We start from the raw sequence: 9,792 nt of genomic DNA, 5'->3' as shown, positions 1-9,792 counted from the left end.
AAGCGGGGGGGGGCTGTCCCTATTTCTCTCCCTAAAAAAAGCCAAAGTTTTTTGCACTTCGTTTCGTGAGCAAGCCCAATGGCCTTCAAAAAAAAGATGGGAGTGTAAAGTTGTGGTGAGGAAACACCCATACACTCCTCTGCCAAGTGTGTGTTTTTTTATATTACAGAGATGGAGAGGGGGCCTGAATTTCGCGCGAGATGCGATGCTCGTCTCTCTCTCATATAGTAAACTGAAGCAAATTAAAACCCTACGCTGTCCACCAAGCTGCAGTGAAAATTTCGCATTACAAACGCTGGTTTGTTGCGCCGTTGCAAGGGACATCGACGGCCAGATGAAGAAGAGCTCGTTCCTGACAGGTAATGATTTTACCGATGGTAGACCTGCTTTTTGTAAAGGAAGTGAGTATTTTGTCAGACTGGCTCTGTGCACGATTTTATATTTTGATCACAAAATATTTACGCATAATTTAGCGCAAATGCCGGTGGAGATGCCAATTACCCCCCCAGTATGCAAAATATGGACTTTATTAGCAACACTGCGTGCACTCCAGGAATACTAGAGACATTGGGCTGGTATTGTAGTGCAGCAACGCCTGCTCTGTAGTAGCTCAACAGCATGAACTTCGATTTAGATTGCATAATTTATTATGTGCATGAATATCAAATAAATGAATAGGGTACAGTGCGACTGAATTATATACTTCGTAATAGTTATATGAAGTTTGTAAGCTTTAAAACTGCGTGCGCCAAATAGCTTTGGCCCTCGAATTAATCCGTACTGAGCTGTACGTACGGATTCATCCGAGTAGGGTTGCATTCTCTGGTCCGTTAAAGAATTAGCCATACAGTAGGCTGGCGATGGCTTTCGATCTAGCAGCTCAATGAAGTTGAAATAACCTAATTGTAAAGCTTTTTGCTAGCACTACAGTATAGTATTTTTTAGATGCACTTTCCCGCCAGTAGCGTCGATACTTGACCATTTGAGCTATCACTCTATGGTAAAATATCCACTACTTTAGAAAGGTCCTTTGAAAGTCATAGGACTTATAAGTGAACTTTTTTCAACGAAAGATGAGCAAAAGATTTGTCCACAGCATCGTTGGATAATTTTTTGCATTTTTTTTAGCTGTACGGTCAATTTATCCGAAAATGGCTGAGACCAACTGAGCTCGAGCTTTTCAATCGATTTACTTTCCTATGGTATTTTTCTAGATGCTGGAAGTGTAACGACGTTTGTCCGGTAGGTAACAAACGATCGGGGCCATTGCGCACTGAATGCATTAGGGATGGGCCAGGGCGCTCGTTAGCAGTGACGTCTTGTCGATTTATTGAACCAAGCCAATCTTTGGCGAAGAAAAACAAAAGTCCTAAATTGAGGGGGTAACATATGTTACTGTATTCCCTAAAACACGCACTGTGACTTACAATTCCACAATTTGGAAGTAATGCTGCTATTCGAAATGACATTATATTTTTTTAACACTTTACATTATGTGGAATCGACTGGAATGATAAGCTTCCACTACCGGGTATCCCAGCCAACATTGACCCTTTCGTTGGGATTCGACAATCCGAGATTATTGCTCATCACCATCATAACTCAAAGAAAAAGAGGATGAATACTACAATGTATAGGTTTCCGCGTCGCCAGGCAGTCACTACCGAACGGCCCTGCTTCGCGAATCGCGGGCACCCCGCGCGGGTTTGCTGCGGCTACGCGACTTGATTTGCTCCCAAATTCTCCCCCTTCATGATGAAGTGAGTACAGTACTACGTCCAACTGAGATGAAGTCTCACTTACTTCACTTGAAGTACTTTTTAAGTTTCATAATCATTTTGCATCCAGACCAGGGTTCGCCAAGTGCACATTGTTGGAGGGATGCTTTGCGCAGAGTTGTTAGGGCAGTACAGTATGGAGTGAGGACGAAAGTAGAGTGGTCTAGGCGGCCATAGTGGAGAGGAAGTCTTGAGTGTAGAAGGAGAAGGCGCTTGTGTTGGACTTGGTAAAAAGAGAAGACGCTTGTGTCGGACTTGGTAAAAGGAGAAGTGAAGAATTATAGAGTCTGGTGTTCTGGAGAGGAGTTACTCTCCACCAACCAGTCCAGTTATATACGATTTCTCTATATGAAATCGCACAATTATATTCCACTAGATAGTCATCATCACATTGGAGATGCTTTCTTCAACACACATGTACAGTAGCCTACATGTACATTCCGTCCAAACAATAAACTCAAATGTACTGAACGTCTGTGCCAGAAATAAGCCATATGCGAACATCGACGTCTAGATTAGGTACATGTATGTGCTTCTGTGTGGCTGTATGACGCATGTTATTGTGCTTTGCAGATGGAATGTCCATCGATTTTATAGTCGGAGCATAAAACCACGCGTAAAAATGAGATGGGAAGAGGCAGGCATCGATTTGTTTTATCTGTGATCGAATTACCATTTCAAAAAGGCAAAAAGGGTCGATTTACAGGATATCGATGTGGATTTGGATTTGGTGATGCCGAGCAGTCGATTTGACTGCTGTAGCTCGATTTATCAGCCAGTCAATTAATAGCTAGATCAATTTGTTCTTTTTATAGACCTCGATTTAATAAAACGACCTCTATTTATTATAAATCTAGCATCAGGCTAAGTGAAAAGGACAAAAGCATTGAAATGCACAATAACTCGCGCGAGTTATTAGAGACGTTTCGGAAATTTTCTTATCTTCAACTTATCGCTTCTTTGATTTGCTGCAAAGATAAAGTGAAGATAAAACAATTATAGCTTTCGCCATTAATTCTTCAGTATGACTACTGTATTAATCTGGTGACGAATGGCCAGCTACATTTGTTAGAATTGCACTGCTCGTCTTGACGACCTGACAAACAATTACCGACGATCCCCCGTGTTGTCAGAACTGATGCGGTAACACTACATGTATGATGCTGTTCTACTCTGTAGTCACTAGCATATTGCTCAAACGGGCGTGCTAAGCTGCCAGAGGTCTAGCTGAGAAGAACGTTTCGGATATATGCCGCGCTATTTAACTAAAGCAGTGGACTATCTGCAGACTGCAGGCCGCAGTTATCCCGCTCATATTTGTATGGGGAATGTTTTGCCGGTACATATTCGTCACTAGGTCATCCAAGCTTGTTGGAATGTAGCGGTAAGGCCAACGCACAAGACCAAAACTTTGCGTTATATTGTGTGGCAAACACAAAAATGCTGAGGATTTTTTTTACATTCAATGAATTCTGCAGCGAAACATCTTCACATCAGCAAGTGTTGTGTCATTTATGCTCTGCTGTAGGGGTTGTGAGGATAATGTAAAGGTAAAGCCATTTGCGAAACGTCTCTATTATTATGCAAACCAAATTGCGTGGTATCGTAGAAGCCATTCATTTCTATTCGAGCGAGGACACTTAAATCCGAGTCCAATTCTCTTTAACTCGCGCGAGGTTAAGTGAAATATTTTAATTCTGATTCTATTTTTAGGTTCTAAGCTTGTGGTTGGGAGCGACTACCACTTTAGAATCAACTCCCTGATGGCCAAACGCGAGTGTATGCAGCGGAGGGAGAGGGAAAAGGTAGAACTACTGAAGCGGTGGAAAGCTCATCCCGTTTGGACCGTCGAAGACGCTTCGCGTGAGCTGAAAGTAAAAGAGCCCACACTTAGATATTGGGAGAATATAAAACGGCACAAATTAGATCAAGTTGTGAGCTCGGACCGTAAGAGAAAGAAGGGAGTCGGCCAATTTCAAATTGGATCACTGGTGTGCTGTGAGCATTTTCGACCCCTAAGACATTGGAGATCGGTACGAAAAGATGTGACCATTCCCAAAAAGAGAGCTGCTCGTGTTTTAGTGAATTTACCATTAATTTACACTTCAGGTTGGGCGAGTTCCAGTCTTAATGCACGTTAAGTCGCGCGAGCTATAGTGCTCAAAGCACTATTATTCGCGCGAGTTAAAGTGAATCGGTTAAAGGAGATGAGGCAGATATTAATGTATGGCAATCATTTTTAGTAGTAGTGAGCCCGCGAATGTGAGTGTAAGATTCGTATCTCCGTATTAAAATTAGAAGGATTCTCGCCAAATTTCCCAGGCAAAATTACCACACAGCACTTTCAACTCGCGTAATGAAGATGTATCGTTCGCTTGCGGGAGAGCTCTTGTTGCTGAACCATTCTCGTGCGAGCTGTTCTGCAAACTCACTAATACAGGTACTGTACGGACATGGCTTATTTCTTGCACAAACGAGACTGCGTCAAACAAAAATGATACTTACGAACCATTTAGAGTTATCGAGATAATCGAGCTTCAAGTTGGCCAATTGATTTTTGGAATTGTGACATTTGGCGTAAACTTCCATCGAGAAAACTGTAAAACTATCCTTGTTCAATTGCTTTTAGCAAGGGCTTTAAAATATCGTCATTTCGAGGGCCCATAAATGGAGATAATATTGTTGAGCGACCACAACTTATTCAGTTTTAAGCATTCTGTAGTTAAAGAGATAGAGGAGACGCCCCGCTTTCGTTTTTGCGATTCGTACTTAGGCTCGTAAGTATCATTTTGTTTTAGGCGTCTCAAACGTCCTGTACATTTTGACTTTTGTTTTGCACGGGCGCTCCGCAACGGGCGCTCCTTAGAATCTCCCTACGTGTACTGGGTTTTTACCGAAAAGCCAGGGTTTGAGCCAATTGGCTCAAACCAAAAGCCACTGGTTCATGGTGTTTTTTGTGTCTTTTCTCTGCTCCAAACCGGTTTCTACCGGTTCGGCATAAATAACATAACACGAATACCAACCTTTTTCAGAGCCGTATTGCTGTCCTAGATCACATAGAATGCCAGATGCTGCAGAGCACAGGCTTACTCAATGAGGACGACCCAGTACTCTCGTCTATCATAGCGAGCGATTATTCTAGGAGTATTGGTGGCAATGTACTTTGAACTGCCGGCGTTTTGGCTAATCGATGGGATCAGCGCTCCACATGGCATCGGGTCGAGAAAATGATGTTTTCGATCAGACGAAGCCAATGTCAGCGTTCCACAGGAGCTTCTAGGAGAGGCATCGACTGGACACGCAGATCCAGCGCAGAGCATCCCGTTGCTGCTGCCGATCTGATTGTTCTGCCTGTTCACGACCAGAAGCACAAGGTTGGCGGGATTGACGCCATCCGATTAAAAAGATAAACAGATGCAACATGTCACTTCGAAGGTCAGATCACTATCGACAGGCCTCTCAAAACTAGGCAGTACTACCTAAAAACCTAGCAGATGCTCAACTAGGATTTTTCGTGCCTTATTTACTATACGAACTAGGGTGGTATTTAATGTTGATGATAGTATGGGATAGATGGTGAAATGTATGAAAAGCCTAGAATCTTCGAAGTTCACTTTGTGATGAGAGTTTCTGCTGCAATGGAGTTCGCGAGGGGAATTAGATCGAAGTATTGCTTTGCCTGCAACTGACCTTCAAGTGCATAGTTGGTCAGCGATCCTCGGTGGGCAGTTTTGACACCTTTAAGTGAGCTGAAATCACCTTCCACGGTATGGGTACCGGGTGGAATCGAAGCCAGCCCCAGCGCAAACGAAACTAAACGTGAATACTCACCAGAACCGTTCACAATACGCCATGCTTCGACTACACCTTTGGTGTAAGACCTGTCGACATAAGCCTTGAAGTCCGGGTTGAGCTCGTACGTTTCACGCAACTTACGGACCTGCTTCCAAATGCAGCTGATCACCCCACTTCCGTATTGGACTCTCAGTCTTTTCTTGTAAGGCAAAATCAGCTGACCAAACTTGGTCATATCTTTCATTGCAACAAGGTCCTTAGGAAGCGTCAAAAGAGTAGCTGACACAGCCCCTTTCACCTCAATCCTGATCTGATTAACACCAGTAATAAACCCGCCAATCGCACTTGAAAGTCCATTTACTAGCCGTCGTCGCTCGATATCGTCAATCTTCTCGTCATACAATGGAAGTGAGAAAAATGAGGCGGTTCGGATGTGAGCGGAAATCTTCTCAAAACAGAGCGAAGGCTCATCGCCTTCTAGTTGCTCCTCGAACTTCATTTGAAAGTACCTTACAAGATTCTCCAACGCTTCGTACTGGTCCTTCATCGTGACGGTCTGTACTGCATTGATCTAAAGCATTGCTTGACTTTGTCCACCAGCTCCTCAATTGCGAAAAGAATCAACCACCACGAGAAAGTTGGTGCTTTTACATCTTTAATATCGTGTAACTGCATGATTTCCTCGTAGTTACTTGATAGAAACTCACAGCATTCCGAAATTGATTCCCAACGAGTGTTAGCGTAAGTGGGGCATCTACCAATAACAGTCTTTACACTTTCATACTTTCTCGTGAAGGTGATCTCCTGCCCAAGGATATGGCGGAAATCAACGAGATCTATGAGAGATTCGATGAAAGCCCCAACCACCAAGTTCAGTTGGTGACTACCACACCAGTTAACACTAAGACCACCCTCACCTAGCGCTTCGCATGCATGTTCGATAAGTTTTGCAAACCCGCCATGACATCCTAGCATCGTAGCGGCTCCGTCGCTTGCCACACCGATCAATTTTCGGATTAGTTTGTCTCCTCCAAGGTTATTCAGGACAAAGAGCACTCGCTTTGCGTAGTTTGCAGCTTTGTGAGAAAGTGTCCCCATAGGAATTGCAAGTAAGTGTTGGTTAAAAATGCTCCCGTTCAATTCAAAGGCTACACGGACGTCGAAATAACCCTCAGATCCATGGGTACCTCCGTCAACTAGCAGAGAAACCCCCCACACCTTGGAAAAAATAATCTCTAGGGCAGCCAGGTTAATAGATACGATGGAGCGAATATATCGACCAACTTCATGTTGAGATGGGTGGCCAAGCCTGTAGTTTTGAAGGGTGTCGCCAATAATCCGAAACAAATTCGTAATTGAGCGAAAGCTGACCATTTCATTCGAGAACTTAATAACAGCCTCAAACTGGAGACGATCAGAAATAACTAGTAGGTGCTTGCAATTCGTGTCTTCAAAGAATTCATCAAACTCCGCCCCATCTACAAGGTCGGATTGCCCAACTTCTTCAGATGCGAGTGTAATCTCTCTGTCCTCACCTTCGTCATTGAAGTATAGCTCGCGAATTAAGTCCACTACACCTTTTGGGATCTCGATATGACAACTGTAAGTCCCGCCAAGAAATACATCCATACCTGCTGGACGATCGAAAAAGGTTAGTCGAACGCGACTTCCTTTGGGAAGAGAGATAAACTCATCGTATTTAGTCTTGTGCTGATCTTTCATGTGACTGACGATGTTATCTCTGCGAAAAGACCGGAAAACCTTTTTAGTTGCAGGCTTCTTACGTGTTGCCTTCGCTAGCAGGACATCAAAAGGCCCGGTCGAAGAAGCTGGCTTCTCTTCCCTTCCAAAGGCTGTACAAAATTTGCATTGTGCTTCTAAAACTTCGCCACTAATAGTGGGTACTGGCTGGAGCCCAAGTTCGGTCTCGTACGACGTAAGATATCGCTGACGTGGCTCTGACTGCGGTAATTTGGCTTGTTTAAGCTTCAGCGGACGAGGCTTGAGTAGTGGAGTACGAGCTTTCCCTTTCTTCTTCTGTGGAGCCATAGCGGAAATCGTGAAATGAGAGAAGAAGGGAACAATGAACAGGCGCTGGGCGGTTGTGAAACCACTTAAATGAGAGAATTATAGAACAATGACAACACCCAGAGCTGTTTAAAGAGCTTTGGGGCTTCACGCAGGCGGTGGTTAGCTTTTACACTTGTGGTTTGTATGGAACTTTCCGGTTTCAACTAGGCGGCTGTCAAAACTTCGTTTAGGTAGTCAGTATTTTCTCGCAACACAAAGCCTAGTTTTAAGAGGCCTGACTATCGAAACATGGACAGCGTAGGGATTGGTCTCTGCTAGGCGCTGCCAAAGAGTGATTTTGCTATGAAAGGAATGACAATGACCTTATCATCTCCTTATTTAACGTAGGTTTTGATGTTGCTGTAGAAAATTTCAGCCCCGAGGTGGTAGCCTTGACCATTAATAGGATCAAGGTCAAGGGTATGAACAAGAGCTTCTGGGGGGTGGTAAAGTGCGACTGTGAAGTAGCGCTGACGTCAATCTCGAACCACAGTTTCTCGCCGGTATTTCACCGGTTGTTGCCGCGGACCGTATCACGGATACATGTACGGTCTGATCTGACTATAGCGTTCCATGATGACAAGCACACACGCCATTTTCGTGGGGGAAATGACACAATTTAAGCATTTTTAGGTTGTAGACATGACATTTGATGGCATTACATTTAACTTTGATGTCACCAAATGGGAAATTGCCAAATCCTGGTGCTATTCGATTTGTCGTCGCCAAATCGTGGTCACATTTGCCAGATCCTGGTACTCTGACTGATTGCATTTGCGATCTGGCACTATGTATGCCGATTAACACTGACAATCTCTTTAGGGCACGGATGTAATACGTAGTAGGTAGGAAGCAGATGCAAAATCACTGGTGTTATGAGATTTATTCAATAATATTATCTGCTCAAGCGTGAGTAGTTCTCGTACACAACCTGGGCATAAGGGAAGCCGTCTTAAAGGCTTGCAACAGCGACCTCAATCTGTGACAGGAGCGCTGGTAGTCACCACTAGCCTCCATCCCTATCGTGTCCCGGACACGATACCCCATCCGCTGGTCCACTTGCACGCCCTCAACCCTTTTGGACCTGTTTAGTTAGGACCTTCGCGCTCACATTTGGTTTGCTCAGCGTTGCGGCGCGGGCTTGTCTCATCTTAGTAGCCTGGGATGCCGTCACCTAGGCGAAGCCTGTCCAGGTGATTGAACGGCTCCTGATAGACTGCCCGAAGGCTGTCGCAATTTGGGAACAGAAGTGGCGGCAGCTTCGTAAGTAGTTTGGGGCCTTATGCCCGAACGGGGTACGGACGTTGTCGACACTCCGTACCCGCGCTCCTCGTGAGCGCTAGAAGCCGTGCGCTTCAGACTGTCGCTTGGCAGCATGCGCTTGCTGACCAAGTGGACGAACCGGACACGAAGATCACGCTGGTCCACGATGTGGGCTGATCTTCATGGAGCTCCCGTAACTCCGAGGGTGAGTACTTGAGAATATCAACCCACGCCCAGAACATATCCTCACACGAGCTCCAGTTGGAACAGTTCTCGGGAAGAACCGAGGGGAAACCCCAGAGAGGGTAGAGACCACCCCGGCTATCGGGCTTCTTACGACAAGCCGTGAAATCTTTCAAAGGGATGCAACGGGGCGCCTGTAAGTTGTCGGCGAACAGCTGCTTCTTCTGGACCAGGGCACGTTCGTGAACGTGTGGCCACCAACAAGGCCACGAGGAGCGACGGGTATCTCCAGAATGAGGTCAGCCCAGATCTCTCCTCGGAAGGCCAATGACCGCTTGAGTTGCTGGCTGCCTCTGGTTGATGGGCGCCACCACCCGGCAGCTTGAAAGTCCTCCTGCTGCTGGTCGAGGTCGTTCGTGATCTTCTGGGGTTCATGGATAGCACCCTCCTTCTTTCCGCGGACCAAAGTGGTTTCGATAGAAGTACCCAGTCTCCTTCTTCTCGCGGAGTGGATACTTCGGCGCCGTGTGCTTCTTAGAAGGCTTGACAGCTTCGGCTTTGACGGCCTTAGCACGCGCAAGGCCATCTGTGAGCTAGAGATGTTTAAGAGGTTTCTCCTTCTCCTCGTCTCCAGCTTTGGGAGAGCCCTTAGCCTTAATGGCAGGACTCCCAGAGCGCACAGACGTCCTGGGACTGTGATCAC

Source organism: Phytophthora infestans, genomic scaffold (genome assembly GCF_000142945.1).
Source record: "Phytophthora infestans T30-4 supercont1.18 genomic scaffold, whole genome shotgun sequence".
In the NCBI taxonomy this organism is placed as follows: Eukaryota; Oomycota; class Peronosporomycetes; order Peronosporales; family Peronosporaceae; genus Phytophthora; species Phytophthora infestans.
This window is presented reverse-complemented; position numbering follows the sequence as displayed.